Below are 18,016 nucleotides of genomic sequence, written 5' to 3'. Positions count from 1 at the left end.
TACTAACCAGGCCCAATTTTAGCTTCTGAGATCTGACAAGATCAGGCTTTGACAAGGAGTTTTTTCTCACAATTATGCAAGATAGATAAGCTTAATGCCATATTATGGAAGTTTCCAGCAAATCTATAACATCTCCACGAAAACAAGAAGGTGGTTAACTTACACGGGGCACCTTTACAATTGCAAGTTATAATTACTTCCAGTTCGACTTCCCATTATATAGACATGTAAATCCTTTCAAAGATTTGCACTGCACTAAAGATTTTATCAGCGACTTTCATTAACACATTGCTTCACTATATTCACTCCATATATTTGGAAAATTAATACTAGGCTACCACAAACGTAGCTCTTATTAAGATTTTAACAACACTGACCGTTTTCCCAAATAAAAGTTGACCTCAGAGATTGTAAATACTCTCAAATGGGGCACAAGTGCGGTTTATGACACCGACCAGTACAACGTATAAAGATGATATAACATGCTATTTCTTTTATATGTACATGCAGAATCACTTTTGAGGTACTGTTTATGAGAGATTTTATTTGGCAAAACCTCTGCAGTGTACTTACTGGTACTAGCATTAATTAAGTATAAGCTGCACTTTAGTCATTAGAGTATATAAGATGACTAATATGATCTTTGTAGCAAGCTGATCCATGTCTATTTTGTATTGATTTCAAGGACTTGTTTGCTTTTTGAATAGTTTTGAAGAATAGTATAGTGATGATGAAAATATAGACGATAAATGATAATATTGAAAGCTATTATGACACTGATAAGACCCCCAAACCCCCAAAAAACAAATCTATATGTAAAGTATTGTTAATGACCGTGAGCTGCAATAAAATGAATGAACCATTTAATGACTCCTAGAAGTTATTTATTCAACCTTGTACAGCTCAAATCTGATCATAGTACGGAAAAATAAGAAAAAGTTCCCTCCTAGTATAAAGAAAAAGTACCCATGATAAATACTGACCCTTAAAATGACTTATCATGACAGGCCTATCTCAGATTAACAATGCATGATTTACAAAGATGCAACGTTTAAGGTCATACTCTGGAACATTCAAAGGACATAATGCGGCTTGAAAACATGTTCTTTCAGTGCGTATATCCGTTTCTTCTTCCACCTCTGGCATTCAGCCTCCCTGTATGTCACTCACTAAATAAGACACTTCTGTATTAACCACAGCTGCAAACCATTCAACTGAAAATGTATGTAAATGTGAGGTGAGAGCATTCTTTTATCATATCCCTCAAACATGTGTGTGTAGTTAAACATTGTACGGTGCAAAGGGGGAGTCGTCCTCATTCAGGCAGGGGTCTTAATAATGGGGTCTATACCACGTGTCTGCCAATAGAGAGCAGTAGAGAGCAGACACGCAGCACTGCCAGGACATAAAGCAGAGCGCAGCCACCACTTGTTTTTGCTCTCACAAGTCTGGAGAAAGTTACACCACACACAAGTGCTTTTCATTCTCAGCCCAATGAGACAGACTTTTGGGATAACTATAGTAGTCTAGTATTTGCAAGCATATCAAGTTTTACCCTAATACCACTTGGCATTTTGTTTTAATACAAGCAGTAATAAGAAGTCCCCTACTTCTTACAAGGGTTATGTTTGAAATTAGCAAGACATATGCACTAGACTGGAGGATTTAGAGAAAAGTGCTTGCCTTTGATAAATTTGAAAAGACAGTGTAAAAAAGGACAGACAAAGATGAATCCTTCACAGCTGCCATAGCCAGGGGCCATCTTGGGGAAAAATGACTTTGAAAGGCACATTAGTGTACACTCCATGGCAGGATATAAATTCTCACCACCGTAATGGTTTCTTTGCTTGTAGGTGGATTTTCTCTGTACCTTAGTGCGTCACGAGCAGCCTCTACATGTCCGGGCATAGACCAGGGAGCTACTGAGCATGCTCTGTGCACTGCATTCACTCATAATGATTGTATTTGCACATGAAATAACTTTGCTTCTGTAATTTATGTGATATTTGAGTTGTAATTCTTGACTACAATTTTTCAACTGTTTTGTGAAGAAAGTAACTTTGCCATTTTGATTTGAGGAGCAGTTATCTACTTTTGATTTGTTTATATTATTTGAAAGTCTGAATGTAAGTGGGCCAATAGGCTAAGACATGTATATTATGGACAGCTCAGCAGTGGTTGAGAGGTGAACATCAAAACCAGACCTCAATAGGCTTCCTCTTCTTCCTCTCTCTCTTTCACTCTGTCTCTTCCTCTCCCTCACTTTCTCTCTCTCTTTCTTTCTTTCTCTCTCTCTGCCTCTGTTTTAAAAGCCTCACCTCGCGGTCTGTGGCAGAACTGTGAAACATGTCCAACATTTCCTGTCACAGCATCTTAAAGGTCACCTATTGTGTATCTCAGCTTTTCCTCTGCACAGTCAAAAGTTCAATACTCTGTATTTGGTCGGCTAAAATGTCAGAAGAGTCTAGAAGCTCAGAGAATGGGGCCTTGTTAACTATTTTTAGATTTTAAGACATTTTCACCACTTTAAAGAGGTATGGCGTGAAGAGGAACTCAGACTCAATCATCAATATGTTGTTGTCATTTTTTTTTTTTTTTTAACCTTTATTGACAATAAATGCATTTAGAACATTTGATAAATAAATATATAAATGAAGCTGATGTGATCAATACAACCTGAATTAAAAACAGATGTAGCCAAATCATCTACTGTTACTTTGGGCCTGAGGTAGGGTGCACACAGTGGCAAGATGCTGATATTAAAAAGGCACATACAGAAAAACAATCTTACAAAAATGATCAGTCACATATTTAGGCCCAAGCTCCAGTAGCCGGTGAAGGACCTATTAGCGTTCATGAATAGGAATGCATGATTGCTTTCCAAAAATGTATAGTTTATTTTTAAAATCATGAATCTTGCTTTTGTGTCAGAATATTATTCTTTCCTCTTTTTTTCCTATACAAAGGGAGGTCCAGACAAAAACTTTGGCATAGCCAAACCGGATTTGGTACAAACATGTAACATGGCAATATATGTTGTGACCACGCCTCCTTATAAACTGGAAGTCCACTATCTAGGATTAATCATGTGACATAATCATAATCAATGTCATAATGTCATTTAATTCAATTTATTTTTGTAAAGCTCAAAATCACAACAGCATTTAACATTCATTTAACAGATGAACATTCATCGGCAAGGAAAAACTCTAAAACATCCAGTGTGAAAAAGACCCAACAAAGGACCAGAATGTGAGCGACACTGCACCACAGGATAAACTGTTCCCACTATATATACTTTTACCAATCTAGCCGGTCTACAAAAAAAGGGACAAAATGGGGCCTTTGCGAGCACTCTGGGCGGTGGCAGTCGAGGGCCAATCATTGCTGCTTGCGGGTATATTATCACATTATGCATGTCTTAGGACAGAGAGAAGAATCCTGACGACAGAAAGCACAGATTTCATGTAGATGCTTCTGTAGGCAATGTACTGGGTTGTGACCTCCACAATTGTAAAATTATATCCCAAACATTACGCAAAAATGACCAAAATGAAATCTTAAAAGAACTAGAAGAACTATATTTTAGTCTAATCCATAATTCTTTTCTCTTTCCAGGAGCTTTGGGTTTTGCTTACACAGAGCTTCCTGTTTGCCCTTGCCACCGGACCGCGTTGGAAGTGGGGGAACCAAGTGTGCCAAATATTTGCAGTTTCCCCAGTGGCTGATACCTAATAGCATGAGAAAGGGGTTTGGAGGGTGAAGGGGGGGCTTAGACGGAGAGGCCACTGACCTTGAGAGCTTGTGGGGTTGAACTTTCCCCTCAGTTCCCTCCTACCCACCAGCCCCTCCACTGCCTAATCAATTACTGTTGGCAGTCAGGAGACCACCAGTGATTAGCAGCAGCAAGGCAGACACAGTAGTGGTGGTTTTGGGGGAGAGGAGGAGGTGAGAGGGAGGGATGTGGGCTGGCAGAAGGAGGGAAGAGGAGGAGGAGGGAGGAGAGAAAAGAAGTCTTGGCTTTGATCAAAACACTCCACAGAGAGACAGGGAATGCGTCGCAACCCCCCTCGTTCAAATGACCCCTGAACGCCTTGTGTTTATCATGAGAGGGACATAAGTACTTCCAATTTGTACTCAAGTAAAAGTACAAATAATGATGTCTTAGAGAAGAAAACTATTTGATTGTGACGTGGTCATAGTCAAAGAGGATACAGCAAGCTATTCAGTCTAAAGTAAGAAGGACAAGAACTCAAAAGTACTTTTAATGACACCACAACCACAACTTCACCATGACTGAAACAAACTAATATGAAAAATACAACATTTTACTTTTAATCAAACTAACCACTACTACTCATGTTTTGCTTTTTCTACTCCAATCTGACACATTTTGCTCATAAAAGTATTTTCACTGTCAAATAAAAAAAGTGTGTGTAAATGTAAAAAAAAGTTCTAGATTACTTTCTGTTGATTACACTATAAAACTCTTGATATCAGCTCATTTACCCATGGCCAAATTTGTAAGAATCATCTTTTACTATTTCGTTTTGCATTGAAAATATTGTCAAGAGGTGAAAAGGAGCCCATAGCAAAAACACAATAGTTACAGACAGTTTAGTCATTAATATCTTTGCATTTGAAGATGTTACGTTACACCCACTAACCGTTATCACTGAGTAAAAAAGTTAGGTTGGAATGACCTTCTTATCCAGGCGACATCCTCTTTGTCCTTAAGTTCCACATGAGCAGGAGATGTGAATCTACTGAGGCGAGACTGACAGAGCGCTGCAGACAACACACAGTCACCACAAATAAACAAAACCTCCATGTTGTTCTGATCTTTGAAGAATGAGGGAAATTATTTACACATTTATATGAGATCCTGCTCTGTTCCCACGCCTGGTGTGGTGAGAGTGCTCAACACAACCATTCGTCTTAGACCGGTTGACTGGGTTTGTGGCAAAGGTGGAAAAGTACTCAATGTCCGTACATGAGTAAAATTACAGGTCCTTCAAAAATTGTGTCTCTCAAATCAAACAGAATTACTGTAAATGTATTTAAAGGATTATTTTTTTAGTTTGTTTTCATATCTAATAGCGGTCTTCCTCAGAGTGGTCATGTGATTTAGCAGTGACGTGTCCGGTCAGCTGATTTAAACGATTTTTGACCCAATCTGACTTCTACATGACAGTATCCCAGGTGTGCAAGAGTAAAAAGGCCCCCTCGTCCCGATTTAAAGTAAATTAAATTAACAGACAACCAGGTTAATGTCATTGGGCCAAATTTACTGTAAATTAGTGATGTGACCTTCGTGAACGAGTCGGCTCTTTTGAACCGGATCTCATTTTTTGGAAAGAGCCGAATCTTTTTCTTTCTAGATTTTATGCATTTTTACACTGATTAACGCTGACCCGACACAAGAATCAGAACAGAAGCAGAGCAGGCAACACGAGCGAGAGATTTGTGCACAAAAAACATGTTTAGGATCATAATAACAGTTAGTTTATCGATGATTATAATTTAGATTATGTTTAATTTTAAAGGGTAAACTCACTCTCACCCTCAGTTTGAACTATTTTAAAACAAATCTTCATCTCAGGCACAAATCTTCATCTCAGGCATTTCTCTTTGATTAGATTTGGATCCCATAAAAGAGCCGAAAGTCCCATCACTACTGTAAATATTAATTACACTCTCACATTGTATGACGACTAGTGATGTCACAATGTCAAATTTTAGTGTTATAATTATTGTGAGGAAAAGAAGAAACTGTGAAATCGTAAAATCTTTAAATCAGTGAAAAAAATTTAATTGAAAATGGTTCTGATTATTCCTGAAATATCACGATTATGGATTAATACTGTTACTTTTCACACTCTACACTGTCCCTGTAGTGCTATAGTATCGTGGAGCCAAGGAGAAAGTACAAAATACACAGAAAGTAAAGCACGTAATAAATTGCTTGGTGGAATCTGACTTTGTCTTTGAACAAGTTTAATCTAACCTCAGTCTCCCCACCCACTTTCTTCCCATCCTGCTGTTTTCACTTGCCTCTCTGCTTTGAGTTTACGTCTTTATCTCATTTATAGAGTGTGAGTGATGCTCACTGAGAGAGGGGCCGTCCCGCTCTCCTCGCACATGTCAGAGATGTTTAAGTATTAATTCTTTCTCATTTGTTTTATGGCGCGACTCAGTTTACACACGAGAGGAGGAGATATAAACACTGAAGGATTAAATAAGCAACATGAAAGAAGCATAAAAGAGAGCGATATGAGCCAGAAAACTGCTTAAAACCTGTTTTACGAGACTAGCATCCTGCAGTGGTCATGGATTTAGCTTGTATGTTAACTCTCCCTCTCACAATTAATGACAATACCACTGGAAAACTTCAACTAAACAGTTTTGTCTGTGACTTTCCCATGGGAATACCATTTTGTGCACCGGCCAAGCACTCGACTCATATCTATTTTCAGTCATTTGTCCTCCGGCCTGAGATAAGTTTGTGGCAATAAACTCAAATTGAATTATGTTTTATCTGTCATTTTCTGAGCCAGCATTGATTGCGCTCATACAGTGTTGGACCTGGACTTAAATTGTTTTTGAAACTCTTTGCCTCTGTGAAGAAAAAGGTTATGTTTTGTCAGTGCTGGTTTGTTTGTGTAGTAGCCTGATATTTAAATGTTATGGGCATGTTTTTAAAGGTTTGGATCAGCCAAGAAACAAAGGTTTTACAAGAATGTTCAATATTGTGAAAAGGACTTGAAATAATAATATCAGATTTCTGTCTTATATAGAGATTTTTAGAGTTTTAATCGAATTGAGATCCAGTTGTTTCAAATCGTCAGTGATCAGTTTTGGTCTTTGTAATTGAGGGGTCTGCAGCCAGTCCTCTGTCAGTAAAAGCATGTGGTTTGGAGCAGAATTCAGACTTCAGTTAAATGGCACTGATTATAAGTATGGTCTGTTTATAATCTTGAAATTAAGAATAGTGATTTGACATTATTTGTTATCTAATTCATATTTATCCAGTATTTATCCAGATCTCGGTTGATGCACATTCCACTCTGCTACTATGATGGCAATACAATTTACACTTTATACACTCGTTCCTCGGTGCAGACAGTGTTTTGCCAGAGGACACAGTGGCAGTGATCCAAACCTGACATAGAGGGAAAAGCAAAAAGCATGAATTGGATTGACTTTAACAAAGATCAAACTGTAATGGACAGATGACCGGGCCATAGCATGTCCAAAACTTGAAAACACCAATAATAGACAAGTGGTATTAGCGTAAATGCTATATTAATAGAGACATGAATTTGTTGTGAACATTTCATTTATCTTTATTTATACAGGGAAAGCCCAATGAGACCACTCAGACTCTCCTTTTCATGGGGCCCTGTTCAAATACAGAAAAATGCTAACAAAAAACTAAGAAAAAAAAGTATGTAAGTCCATTTAGAACATTAAGAAATAGGAGCAGGTGCAAGTTTAAATGTTTTTCATCTGGTTTTTAAATTGTGTTTGTGCAACCAAAGTATCCAATTCTTATACAATCATATGATCTTGTATGAATTCTCCCATATCAAGTTCAACAAGGAAGTGAGATATTCAGGCAGTCTATCATCTGTCCCTTATCAAAACATTTTACACAGTGTTGTTTTCTTGTTACAGATAGTGATGACCAACCTACTTTTTCCTAGAGTGAACAGTGATTGTTTTTAAATTCATCACCCGTTATGAAACGAAGGGCTGAATGAAAGAGTGTATGCAAAGGTTTCAAAATAGAAGCTGAAGTCTGCATGTAGATTATATCTCCATAATCTAGTACAGAAAGAAAGGTTACTTGAACAATCTCTTTTCTGTAATTTAATGGGATACAAAATTTGTTTCTGTAATAAAATGATCATTTTGATTTTAAACTGTGCTGAGATATGTTTTTAAAGGATAAGATATTTATAGGTGGTGACTCTTTTAATCAGTGTAATTTGGATTGGATAGAATGAGTCAAGCGATGGTTTATGGACTTAAAAACTGAGCTGGAGAAGGTCGGATTTTTACCTATGAGGCAACAATACCGGCAAAACGTATTTTTGAGTGCTCAGAGAAGATGACTTTGGCTTAATGAATTGATGCAACCAACAAGCATGAATGAAGAAAAATGTAACTTAACAGGTATGTTTTTGATTAGGGGATAGGAATATAGTATGATTAAAACTAAAAAAAAGTGTATGCTTTTTTTAATTGACCTGCAATGCCAGATGTCTTCGTTTTCCAGGTGCTTTTTGTTTACGCCGGCATGTTTTCACTCACCCATTTCAAAGTCGCTGTCTCCCATATTTACAAAGAGGGCAGCTTAAGGACAATGACACACTATTGGCAACTTGTCCATTCGGTAGAGCCTTTGAAGTCTGCTAACGATGGCTCATAGAAATCAGTGCAAATTAACTTGAACACAGGCTGAATGGACAGATTAGTGCCGAGAGGATGGCACAAAGGGTGTTAAATGTGTCGAGCAGCAGGTCCGACCGCAGGCCACATCGCCACAGCTGCCAACAATGACCTATTTTTCATTGAAGACGCCACTATTGTGCAAAAAATACTGCGCACTACTCCAATCTTATGCATGACCCCTCTGTGGCACTGTTTGATGGAGTTCAAATTAAGTGTGGCAGGTGACTATTGATCTTCAAGTCCAGGGACAGATGTGGGAAGTGACAAGTGAGTGGAAATAACTCTATAAAGAACTCAAACAACTATTGTGGTCAGGTCGTGAGCGGCAAATAGCCCCGGCTTTTAAAAGAAGTGATTTCTGATTCGATTATCTTCTTTGTAGTGGAAATGGTGAGCAGATGGCAGCAGCAGTCACAGGTCCAGACATGATCAGCACGGACGGGTTCTCTGTGGGGTAAGTTTAGAGTGGCCGGAGGAAGGGAAGTTTGCCGACAGGTTCATGGGTTGAGATGCAAAAATAATAATTGTGGTGTCTTTAGATTAGAGTCACCTATAGTGCTGGAATAGTTGAAGCTTGTGAAACTTTTCTGGTGGAGAGTCTGCCATCTTCTTGTCTCCATGGAGATGTTATTGCTTTTTAACAAATATGAATAATAACATAATAATAGTACAGTATTAATAAAACCTGTCTAACTCCATAGAGACAAGCAGGTGACGCAACCAGATGATAGGTTTGTTTTTTGCAAGTTTAATCCTATTCTGTGGAAAATTCCAAGCAAAGAACCGGAGCAAACTCCCCAGAGATGATCAGATGGCACAGCCGTGTCAGAAAAATAAAGTTACATAGCGCACTATTAAAACCCAGGAGTGGCCTAAAAGTGATATTCATAGAGTGCATTAGTAAGATCACAAATGGAAAACTAAACTTGACTAAAAATACTTGTAAAATGTTCATTGCTGAAGTTTGCCAACCAACTGAGACCCCCATTTTCCAGAAGAATTGACCATTTCTACTCTGGGTATCCATAGTGTCCGCATCCCATTTCTCCTCACTTGTCTCCTAGATTTGTTGGTTGTTATTCCTGCTTGTTGGTGAAAATAGGTTGTAGTTTCAGTACAGGTTTGACAGCTAAGGAATAAAGGAGTCAAGGATGCGAGAGAACAGAAACTGTGACTGAATTGAGCAATATGTTTTAGTGTCTTGCCCAGAGACACAACATGCTCAGACTTTCCACTTGGTTACGCTTTACTCAATGCACCAAAGCCAATGCCAAATCACCACAAAAAAGAAAATAAACAACTGCAGTTTCTTTAGATTTGGGGGGATGACATTTGGCTTACCTACTACCTGGTATTAAAGTATTAGGAATATTGTAAATAAAGATTCAGTGAGCCTTGTAATTATTTTTTAGATAAATAATCGTTATATAAATCGGCAGTTTACACAATTCATGGGAGACATTTGTAAATACAAAGAGATAGGGGCAAGTCTGGGTTTGTCTGCTGGCTGCTATTATTATGGGAGTGAAGCAGGACTCATTTTTGAATGGGACCCAAGCTTTTTAAGTGTAAAACTCACCTCCATTTAAGGCTACACAAAACAGATTTTGGTAGAGCTTTGACCCAGTAGACCAAGAAGAAGGGGCTAAACTGTCTCTTACACTCGTGACCAAATGTGTTTATGCTTCAGAAATAGGCATGGATAAAACAATGGGGAGAAAAAGTAAATCCGTGAAAGAGGATTGAGACATAACAAGTCAGTGAAAGACCTTAAGGAGACATTGAGAGCTTTATTAGCAGTCTGTTTAGCCTACAGTAACATTAGAGCAGGAATTACCAGTGGTCCAGAACCTTTAGTAAACTGTGGCTGAATCTAACCACAGTCTCTATAGACCTGTGCCAGTCCATTCATTAATAAGCATTTGGACTCATTCATGCTTAACATAGGGTGGCCATAGTTTTAGCTGGTTTTTGAAAAATACCTTATAATCACGGTGAGTTTTACAGGTTAAAACTACTTCAATCAGAGGTATATATAACTGCAAATGAAGTACAAACATAATAGGGTGAAATAAAAAGTGGAAGAAATCAGGCAGCCAAAACATTGTTCTAAACTAACTAATTAACTCAACTTTGTATTAGGTATATATGATTCTGTCACATTGAAACTATTACCTATTAAAAATCAGATCCAGGTCACATTTGGGTAGAAAAAATTGTATTCGACCTGAGTTAGAGGCTCATTCATCACTCAACAGCCTGACAAAAAACCCAACCTGGCATCAAATAACCATTGTACAGTACATTTAACAAATGTTGCCATGGAAAGAGTCAACAGTGATTTTAAATTTGAACTAAATGAAACTAAACCCCTGCGCAGCTGACCAAGACAAAGGGATCACACTTATGCCTCCTTAGAGCGTTGTCCTATCATGTCTAATCTTCAGGTTATAGTGTCAGTTACCGAGAGGACCTGATCTTCTATAGCATTAATCTTGTGGATATGTACACAAACAATGACTTAATCCTCTGAAAGGATCTGCATTGAAAAACCTCATGGTCCCGGGGAGGAAAGATGATACAGTAAGTGATATATTGTGATTACTAACTATTAAGATTTTACTTGGTTAAAACTAAAATGCATTATAACAATAAAAATCATCAATAGTACATGTCAAGCAGTGCAGTCATTTAGCAGATGTTTTACAATAGATGCCCTTCCTGTCACAAAAATACTGTAACTGGAGTGAGAAATAGGGTGAATTGTTGGGAACAATGACATTTTTGAGCATGTTTTTGACCTCTGAGCCACTGATTTCCTAAAAAAAAAAAAAGGTCATTTTATAGGAGGACTATGTTTCTAACTTGCCTGCCTGTCTCCATGAAGATGTCATTGCTTTGCCCAGAATGGTCCACAATGGTCATAAATGACAGATGCTGAAGAATATACCACAGCTGGATAGTACTTGTATGCATTTCCTCTCTGGAGGCCACATTTGCTCAGAATCTATACAGTTACACTGTTAGCAGACTGTGTGCTGTTTTAGTGCTCAGACTGAAGGCTGGTCTCTCACCTTGACCCCATTGAAACGAGATATCACGGACACTGTCTCCTGCCCCATGTCCTCAAATAGCAGCATCAGGCTCTGTCTGCAGAGAGGCTGGACTACAAAGCATAGTGCTGAATGTACATCTTGTTTTCCTCTGGAGTTGCCAGAGTGCAGATATACTTTTTTGCTTTTTTCTGCCAGATGCCCTCCCTGATGCAGCCAGCTCGTTTTTAACAATATCTTTTTTTATATAGATGTGCATGTGCATGTATGTTTGTATTGAGTATAACTAGTGGAATAGTTATATTCCACTATTTTATTGCCATCGTTTGTGAACACAGTTCACAAAATAAGTTCCTAGTTTGTGAACTGTGTTCACAAATGATGGCAATAAAAGGATTCTGATTCTGATTCTGAGGACAGTGATCGGAATTTATTTATTTATTTTTATTTGATTGTGACAATGCATGATAATGAACAGACAGGATTCAACATGTACGTAAACACACCGGAATATAGCCAAAGGCTAGTTTCCATCCGTTCTCCCAAGGGCTGGGATCACAAAAGGGTCAAAATAAAAATTGCACACTACACTCATTGCACATATAGAAGCTACAATCCTTCATGTTTGCTTTGATATCATGTAATACATTGTACTGTCTCCGCTCCAGCAAAAAAATCCAAGCTAAATGACAGTACTCCAACACAAACGTCAACATATGTTGTGTGTCAAATGTCTGTTCAAATCTTTATTAATTCAGACAAGCAGTTGGTGGCTTATCTCCAAGAGTTCTTTGGCAACTACTGAGTCAAATTAATTAAGGAATTTTTTAAATATTTTGCAGTGTCAGTCTTTTCCTTATATCCTTGATCCAGATAGCTGTTGACAATTATATGTGCGTGATAAGATCAGAGGACATAACTGATGCATTGAATCATAGTCTAAGAGATAAAATGCATAGTTTGTAATTAAAAATGGGTATTCATAACCATACATTGCACTGAGTGAATTAACCTGTAAATGACCACTGTGTATCCCCAATTTAAATTATTTTTTCAGTGCCATGGAATATTATAGCCAAAGGAACAATATTTTTCATGGAAACAAACAGGAGGAGGTTCTCCTCCAGGCCAAGGTCTGGAGAATGCAAGTTTTTCAGTGCAACAAAAACAACCAAAAGAAAAAAGAAAAACTAAATTTGCTATTATTTTATTGTATTTTATGGCTAGTTAAATGATTAACTGCTAAAGGTAAGGTTCAACAGGTTCATGCAAAACCCCACAATACCTGTGTATGTTATAAATCTTTTCAAATTTACATTGCATTATTGCTTTCATACTGATAATGCTGGAACAACAAACCTAAGTGTTCCTGTCAACGCAGTGTTGACAGGTGGGCAGGGCCTACCCCTAGGGCCATATCTGTTTAATCACAACTGCACTAACCTTGATACAAACTCAGATCACACTGTGTTCAGTACAGGCTGCTCCCATGTGGGTGTGTTGAGGTTAAGACACTGGGAACACGACTGTGTGCTCATGTGCATTTGAATGTTGACTTTAAATACAGTACAATGCTATAAAAAGATCAGGGCAAGAGATAGCAATTTAGCCATGATTTATACTGACAGGTAGGCGTGGGTCATATTGATAAAACAAATATCTCTTTTTGAAGTATCCCAATAACAGCAAACAGAACTAAATATAGACTAAAAATAGACTTTCACCACTCTACCTGCATGAACCGCAGTACTGTATATGTAATACAACTGATCTGCATCTTCTGCTTATCCGGCCCCGGATAAGCGGAAGATGCACTAGCAAAGGTTTAAAATAAATAAAACATACTAGTTCAAAAACAAATATAATGCAACTGTACTTTTTTTTCAAACATTTCAGCCTCTTTTATTTTTAATGGACATTATTCTTTGAGTCATGGGCCTTGGGTGGTGCAAACCCAGAACACAGTGGCCAGTTATATTCAGTGTTAGTCACACATTGACATATACAGACAGACCACCACTCACTCTCATTTATTCACTGGGGGCACTTTAAGGTCACCAATCCCCTAATGCATGCACGTCTTTACTGATGGGAGGAAGCCAAGTCCCCAAAAAACACATGTCGCTGTTATTTTTGTATGTAAACCACCCCTCATCCTATCTCGTCCTGTCCTGTCCTGGACTGGAATGTACGTGGGGGAGAGGGAGGGGGGAGCGGGGGTCGAGGGTGATGTGATGGCAGACAGGAAGTCCGTATTGTACTGGGCTAGCGACAGAGCCAGACAGCGTACGCCAACGATGTCATCCCTGGCTTGGCTTATGCATATCTTTGTGCTTGCTCACCGCTACACAAAAGACGTAAATAAACACTGTTACCCCCAACTGTCATTCCAATTAGGCAGAGCCGCGATCGAAAGCACCCGGTGGACCTCGTTTCCCAGGCATGCCGTTACCTCTGACCCCCCCAGCGGCTCGTGCCTCGGGGTGGGTGTTTAGCTAGCCGCTCGTATAGCCGTCGGTAGCTATGGTTAAATCTGCAGAGTCAACACTTCCTGGTTAATAGCGGCATTAGCACACACTGAAGCCCCATGTAGCTCTCACACTCCCCAAACATCCTCTGGCTAAGGCCTGATAACATCTCTGCCATTCATGCACTAAAGGCCCATTCTCACATGTGGATGAGAAAAAGGGCTTTCTAGGAAGTCCTTTCAATTTTAATGTGATGCCAGACAATGATTTCACTCACTATTAAAGATAAGGACGCCACTTCAAGATAACCACTAATGAGCTATATTTAACTGTGTTGGATAGTTGAAAGAAAGGGGAAAGTGGGGGGTGATGCTGAGGTGACATGATACAGGATTAACCGTAAACCAAATGACTGACATGAGCAACCCTAAGAAAAGCTTCAACAAAAATGACAACTATAAACCATTCAACCTCAATTTTAGAATATATTCCGGTCCAGTATTCAGGTACAATTTCAGCAAAATAAATAGCTAGTATTTTGAATTCATAAATAAAACAAAAACATGCTAGATCTGCAGGCAAAGTCTGTTCTGAAAAGCCCTCAAAGTTGGACATTTTTAGATTCATTGATTCCACCAGCGTATTTCGATATTCAACTCAAGTTACTTTTATGAATCCCAAAATCACAACACCAGTCGCCTCTTAGGGCTGAACAAGGTCACTGATTTAACCAACAGAGACAAACAGACAAGCACCAACAGAAAACAAGCAAATGGATAACTGTCCCAGAACATCCCTGTCCTTAGATCGGCAAGGAAAGACTAAAAAAAAGAGAGAGAAAAAGAAAAACCTTGAGGATAGAGCCACTCCCATGGACGGACAGGCTGCAGATGTGTCCAAGACTAATGCACATCCATTTGCACATAAAGTTCAAGTTTGTAGGACCCTGAGCCCACTCAACTAAGGGACAGAGGGGGGCTTATCCACAATAGATAAAACACTTTAGTCCTACACGTTTTATCATTTTGAAATAGATCATTATGTTTCCGATTGCTCAGATTACTTGTCATTGTAATCAGGATCACATAGTTACATCATACTTATAACAAAACCACTTTATTTTACATCAACACTGTAATATTTCATATGTATTCCATCTGGCTAATTTATCTTGATTCAAATGGGGATTTTAATCTGCTTAAAATGTTAATTTAAGACTAACATCAAAATATTTAAAAGAAAAACAACCTCATAACCTCATAACCTCATTCATTTAAAGTGAGTATATGAGTGTTAATTCAACCATGCTTTAACAAGACTTTTTCATGCAAGCAAAACACTTACATTATAGCGAGTAATTGCGAGTGTGTGAACTGCTCAATGGTTCAACTTGACACTCTCATTTGTCTCAGGCTCTGTTTAAATAAATATTAGCAGGTCCTCTGACACCATAATACAGAGGTCCTGACTTCTAGGCCATAACTCCACAGCCACAACCCAGCTGAATGCTCTCCACAGCTGTGACCAAAGCACATTTTTCCAGGAGGCAAAGCTTTGGAAATGAAACAGTAAAATGTTTTGTTGCACACCATAAATCATGCAACACTTTACCAATTCCATTTTGAAAGGCTCTGACATATTTTCCTATGTACTTTTCCCATTCTATTAATCTCCATGCAGCAATATAGGGGCTAGTGGTAATTACAACGGGGTAAATCTGTGAGGAATAAAATGGGACATCGTGATAATCCTCAAATCCCTATAAGATAACGGCCATTTTCGTATCTGCTTGTATTACTGTTGCACTTTTGAATTCATTTACAGACAACAATTCTCACACGTTGGGCAAGCTGTTTAGAGATCCTAAATTTTACACATTGGGTTATGTTTTATCTCATAAAAGGTGCACTGTGTAACTTTTCTGGTGTCTACCTTATTTCCATGGAGATGTTATTTCTTCGCCTAGAATGGTCCACAGTCAAAGCAGACAGACTTGTAAGAAGGTGGAGTACTCTTCACCAGGAAAGTTACATATTGAATCTTAAATTTAAGTGTAAAACAGGACACTTTAAACCAAAAAGAATATATGGTCTGGGTTTTGATTTCAGGACTAGCAGGGTTCTTTTGGTACTCAATTTTGTTACTTAAGTAAAAGTACAGATACAGAGGTAAAAGTTACTTAAGTAAAAGTAAAAAAAAAATGCATGAAAAATGCAGTACAGATACCTAAAAATTCAAATTACAGTACAGTACTTTACTATTTTTACTTCATTACCTTCTCTAACACTGCTTTTATGTGGTGATCATTTGTCCCCTTTTATTAAAAAAAAAAAAAATGTGGAGAAAGGTCTATGCTGTTAATTAAGTTTTAATCAAGATTCCATCATTTCAGATTATTAATGATCAGTTTGAACCTTTATAATTGAGTGGGCTACTGCCAATCATCTGTCAGTAAAAGTATGTGGTTTGGAGCCAGCCATTTAATTATAAAATATAATCAAATGATGTGTTAAATGAAATAAAATAATAATCCAGTGAGGCAAAATAAATGATATTTTTTGTCATACTTCCCAACCCTAACCTTCATCTGACAAATGCAGAAAGGCCAACAAGTGCTTTACTTACTGGGCTGACAGTTAGCATTTAATCTGATCGGTCCAGAGGAAACCAAAATTTCCTTTGAAACATTTAACAATACACCCAACCCTTATGGTCTTTCCCATCATCCATCTCACATGCCATCTCTGCTGCACACAAGCCTCCAGACAGGCGTAAGGTGATGCCTCATTGGTAGTGGTCAGGACAATGGATCAAATGCAACCCCACAAAGCTTTGAACTATTGTCACTGGTCTATACCCCTCTTTCGCTCGTGGCCGTGTTGACCTCTCCACACCTCCTCCACTGTCCCATTACACCCATACAAAAACAGTAACCAAGGAAATGTCTGATTTGCCTATGTAATCTACCTGTGACCTACATAATGGTCCTCTGCCCAGCGCGTACATGTCGATTTAGCAGGCTTCACGCTGGTGTAACCGCTGCTGCTTTTAATCTGATAAAGACTCGCATGGAATTCCCCTTCATCTGACTGCAGGGCCGTAAAACTAACGCTGCTGCTGTGGAGGTAGATCACATTCACTGCTGAGAAAATTATATAAAAAGTGACATGATACAGGATTAACACTCATTCTAATGGTTCAAATTTACAACCTGAGGAAAAGTCTCTGTGTGAGTAATAACTTTCATTCAACATTCATGCATCAGCTTAGGAAATATTTTGCCTTCCAGGTCAAAAGCATGACGAAAACAGGTCAAAGTAAGGGCTAAAATGTGAAATCAAGACAATCCCACGGCCAAACTTGGCTAAACCAATACTAAAAAAGGTCAAATCCATGACTCAATCAGTCTAGGACTATTCAAAGGAGCTGTGTTTGATTTTGACGGTCTTGAAACCTTGAAAAAACAACTTGTTTGGTAAAATGCATTTGTAGCATCCTAATTATTGAGTGGTAAGTTTATAAATGCTTTTCACAACGTTTGGACGCCAATAATGCTACAACGACTAGTATGCTAATGCCACACTTCCTGGTTTGTAGAGTAAAACACTTTATAATTTGATGCAGATAGCACACAGCAGTCTCAATATATCTGTACTGGGGCAAAACAAATCTTACTTTTAAAAAAATCAAAACAGAAATTCATACGTTGAATGACTAAACCACGATTTGACTGGACTAAAACTAGCAGCAAAAAGTAAGTCAAATCTAGTTTTGAAAATAAAAGTTAAAATGAGTACCTTCACCAGATTCTGAAAACTACAGCCTTCACCATTAATCATCAGGAGTTCACAACGGCCTCCCAACTCCACAGTCATAACCATTTCAAAATACCCCTTTATAAGAATAAACCTGGCTTTGACAACCAGCGAAAGGAAAAACGCTCGGAAAGCGGGGGGCTTATTTGTGCCTATATGTTGCCGCCAGCTTTCATGAATAACAATATGGCGGTCCAAGTACTTGAGGAATGGGACTTTCTTT

The sequence above is a fragment of the Periophthalmus magnuspinnatus genome, chromosome 15 (assembly GCF_009829125.3).
Source record: "Periophthalmus magnuspinnatus isolate fPerMag1 chromosome 15, fPerMag1.2.pri, whole genome shotgun sequence".
NCBI classification, from domain to species: domain Eukaryota; kingdom Metazoa; phylum Chordata; class Actinopteri; order Gobiiformes; family Gobiidae; genus Periophthalmus; species Periophthalmus magnuspinnatus.
Note: the sequence above shows the minus strand (reverse complement) of the source record.